General features: G+C 34.6%; 1 long non-coding RNA gene across 1 annotated transcript; it reads right to left on the bottom strand.

The window, feature by feature from the left end:
- Positions 1 to 703: 703 nt before the first annotated feature.
- LOC137044635 (uncharacterized) lies at positions 704 to 4,217 on the bottom strand. The gene is made up of 3 exons (XR_010898623.1): positions 4,084 to 4,217; positions 3,741 to 3,862; positions 704 to 1,140 (listed from the first exon to the last, which is right to left on the bottom strand). It is a non-coding gene; the product is annotated as an uncharacterized lncRNA (long non-coding RNA).
- Positions 4,218 to 4,602: the final 385 nt, after the last annotated feature.

The following is a 4,602-nucleotide window of genomic DNA, read 5'->3' as shown; positions in this document are numbered from 1 at the left end:
TTTGCTCATGTAATCTACACAGATGCAACAGTTATTTTTGCAAATCATAAATTGTTACACTAAAAAAAATATTAACACATGAGATGACGGAAATCATTGTGGTGTGCCACGAAGATGTGAAAAAATAGGCATAAATCTAGCTTACAAATTATTCAGGCTAATTAAGGATCAGACCTGTTTGCCCAATAGTGGCAAGACATACACTGTAAAAAATTCACCCGTATTTTTACGGTAAAATACTGGCAGCTGTGGTTCCAGCCCTTTACCGCAATTTTACGGTTTCAAAAATGCTGTAATTTCACAGTAAAGTACTGGCAAGCTAGTTCCAGTAATTTACCGTATTTTTACGGTTTCCATAATGCTGTAATTTCACAGTAAAGTACTGGCAGCTGTGGTTCCAGCCCTTTACCGTAATTTTACGGTTTCAATAATGCTGTAATTTCACAGCAAAGTACTGGCAGCTGTGGTTCCAGCCCTTTACCGTAATCTAACAGTTTTTAATTTGTATGGCTGTTCTGTAATTTCACAAAGTACTGGCAGCAATGGTTCCAACTAGAATTCTACAGTATAAAATTTATTATAAATACTGTTTTCTATTTACTCTATTGTCTGATATCGATTAACATCCCTATGTACCATAATGTTTACAGACATTCCAAACAGACTTTTTACTCAATGGAAAAAATAAAGAAAAAGATTATGGTGTACATTGTTTGCCATTTATTTAAAATAGGTTTTAACAATACATTCATTGCATTTTAAAATGTATTTTCTCTGACTTTCTTTCCTTAAATACTGTTCTAGAGGAACCAGTAGGCAAAAACAGAAACCTTACAAAGAGGCAAAAAACTAAAACTAAAAACACCCAACATGTCACATCAGCAACCAGGCCAGAGAGGAATTCTGGGTCTGAGAGGAAATCATTGAGAATCAATGGATCACAAATCCTTGATAGGGCAAAAAATACTGTCAAAACATCCCAAACCTGCTTTTAAAAGAGCTGGCCTGAGAGGAAGTCCAGATCTTAGAGGACATAATCAAGAGAACCAATTGGTGAAAAAACGTAGGAAGAGGCAAAAAAAACAGCCAACATGTCCCCCATCAGCTTTTGACAGATCTGGTCTTAGAGGAAATCCAGGTCTGAAAGGAAAGAAAATCAAGAAAATCTTAGTGGTAAAATAAAGCACATGGCAAAAACTAGTGAACTTTTAAAAGAGACATAAAATGATCATGTTAATGAACTAAACTGATCTTAAACAGCAACTGAGTGCGCAGTTTGTTTTGAATGTTTGTTACAGCATAGAGGAAAAAATTAAAAAACAATCTTAACAGAAAGATTATGGGGTCAAGACAAGACCAGAAAGTTTAGCTGTGTGTAAAAGAAAGTGATTGTGTGTTTTCCAGTTAGCCAGATAGGAGTACATTTATTTAGTAGATTAAGGAGTATATAATAATTTTGTATATGTAAAGACAGCTGTTAAGTTAAATGTGTAAAAAAAAATTTACAGCAGAATAAGTACATTTGAGAGTACAGTGGGAAAAAAGCTGTAAACCCTCAACCTTTGGGAATTGGTTGTTTCTCTGCATTAGTTGATCATCAAATTTTCATCTGATTTTTACCAGTCACAAGTATATATACACAATGTCCTTAGAGGGATAGTTCACCCCCAAAATTCTCATTTTCTTACCCCCATGCTATATATACATGACAATCTTTTAAGTCCATACAATCACATTGATTGGCTGCCATTCTTTTGACACTTAAAAACACAACAATCTTGACATTAATTCACAACACCCAAGTGGATGAATCAATGTCTTCTGAAACCAAACGGTAGGTGTAATAAAAATATTAATATTTTTAACTCACTTTATTTTTGTGTTAGAAAAACCAACAAAAAATGAAGTGCTAACTAAACTATAAATCATTACTTCCAATCTACTGTCATAAGTAAGTGAGTTGTGAAGCTCATGCGAAATGTCGGTCATCTTTGCTTCTGTGTTACTTCTTGAACAAGCTTTCACAATGCACTTACATCACGTCACAATGTCCCTCTGATAAGTGCTCATATGACAGTAGACTGGAAGCAATGAGCTATTTAATTTAGCATGTTTAGGTTTTCTTTAAAACCTTTTTCTTTATTGCACAAACCTATCATTTGGCTTTAAAAGGCATTGATTTATCCACTGGGGTCATATCAATAACATTATATGGACTCAGAGATGGATTTGTTTCCTAAAAATCTAGTTTTGTTTTGTTTTGTAATAATTGTTCATGATTCCCTTGTTTGTTCTGAGCAGTTAAACTGTCCACTGTTCTTCAGAAAAAAATCCTCCCCCTGGCACCCTTTATAATAGTTGAGTCCATCAATAGTTCTCATTGTGAAAAGATGGGTCTTTAAATCATGCAGTCACTATTGTAAAGGGTTCAATTGTGCAGAATATGCTGGAAAACCAAAACTGTGCAGGACATGGTAGATTTTTCTGAAGAACATTGAGCAGGTTAACTGCTCAGATCAAACAAGGCACTCATGTACAACCATCACAACACAAAAACAACATTTGTGGTTCATAGAGATAACAACAAGGTAGTCACTTACCAAATAACATTTTTATTACACAGCCCCGAGAGTGACTAATGGGATGTGTTGAGTAAAGTCATGAAAGATTATAATTGTTTGTGTAGCTAGCTTAAACACTTTGTTTTGTCTGTGACTAATGAAGATCACATGAAATGTTAAGAACAATGCAGAAAATCATACAATTCCAAAGGGTTCAGATACTTTCTTACCACTGAATATGAATGCAGGTAAAGGATTAGTTCATCGCAAAATGAAAATGTCCTGATAATTTACTCACCCCAATGCCATCCAAGATGTTCATGTCTTTCTTTCTTCAGTGGAAAAGAAATTAAGTGTTTTAAGGTAAACATATCAGGGTTTTTCTCCACACAATGGACTTCAATGACAATCAGAATGTTGAAGTCCAAATAAATGCTGTTTCAAAGTGCTTCAAAGGGCTCTCCTCAATCCCATCTGAGGAATAGAGTCTTATGTAGTGACTCAATCTCATTTTCTAAGAAAATTTAAATGTATATACTTTTTAACCACAACTGTTCATCTTGTGCTGGTCTGCAATGTGCTAGGCATTACATCATCACATTGGAAAGGTCAAAAGTACTTACAACCCCATTGTTTACTAGTATGGAGAAGGATTATCGTTCACATTTTATTGTATGTTGAATTACATATTTATGGTTTTGTTTTAGTTTATTGTTTAAAATGGTCATTTCGTGTGTATATCCTGGATGTCTAATGATGTCACGCGAGACCTTTCCGATGTGAGGACGTCATGCCTGGCACGGAGACCAGCACAATATGAACAATTGTGGTTAATAAGTATATACTATTTATTTTATTTTTTTAGAAAATGACAGATGGATTCCTTAGCTGGGAGTCATTTGAAGCACTTAAAAGTCCTTTGAAACATATTTATTTGGACTCCAACATTCTGGTTGCCATTGAAGTCCATTGTGTGGAGCAAAATTCTGAATTTTTTTCCTCAAAAAACGTTTTTTTTTTTTTCCATTGAAGATAGAAAGACAGAAAGACTTGGATGGCATTGGGGTGAGTAAATTATCAGGAAATTTTTATTTTGGGATGAACTTATCCTTTAAGCGGTGTTGATTCTTTTAGGAAGCTGCACAAATGTGAGTGTCAGTGGGCATAAAGTTTAGTTACCTAGACGAAATTCCATTCGAAATCGATGAGGTTCCTTAGAGAAGCAACTTTGGGATTGACAGTGGCAGACTTCTTTTCCAGTCTTCTTTGAAACCACCTTGCCTCTGCAGGTCTTAGAACCTCTTTCAGGGTTTATCCCAACACACACACACACACACACACACACACACACACACACACACACACACACACACACACACACACACACACACTTTAAAATAGAAAACTTACAAAAATCTACCTTATCAATTTAAATATTGGATTAAATATACATTTGCTAAATTAAGGAACAATAAAAGAAAATAAACAAATATAAAGGGTACTATAAAAGGTGACAAAATACCTTTGAATGAATTCCAATGTGCCACATGCCTCCTCTGGATACTGAAAATTGAAGACAGAACATTGTAAAAATTATTCCAATTGCATTCAGAAATCGTGATTGTATGCCCTTACAAACAACACGGCCCTCTAGTCTAGGGTAATCATCCAGTGTTCAGTAGTTATCTGCCCTCCCTGAAATGATTTTTTTTCTTCAAATTATACACAACAATTAAAACAACAGTTTACACAAAAATATAAATTTTCTGATAATTTACATGGCGTGAAACTCACTAATGATTAGGGATGCATACGGTGTCAGTAAAACTCCGTAACAAGTGATTGATTCCTAGAAAAAAAGAATACAATTATTATTTAATCTTTAACCAAGCAAAGAAATTCGACATCAGAGCATGGAGAACATTGCATTGTGAAACCTCAGCTGTTGAAAACTATCTGCTAAAACGAGTGCAGTCAAGAATATCTGCCTCCTCTTTCAAAAACAACCTCTTTGACTTTTAATACTATGTACATGCGAATC

Source organism: Pseudorasbora parva, chromosome 17 (genome assembly GCF_024679245.1).
Source record: "Pseudorasbora parva isolate DD20220531a chromosome 17, ASM2467924v1, whole genome shotgun sequence".
Classification (NCBI taxonomy): Eukaryota; Metazoa; Chordata; class Actinopteri; order Cypriniformes; family Gobionidae; genus Pseudorasbora; species Pseudorasbora parva.
Note: the sequence above shows the minus strand (reverse complement) of the source record. Positions and strands in the feature narration are given on the sequence as shown.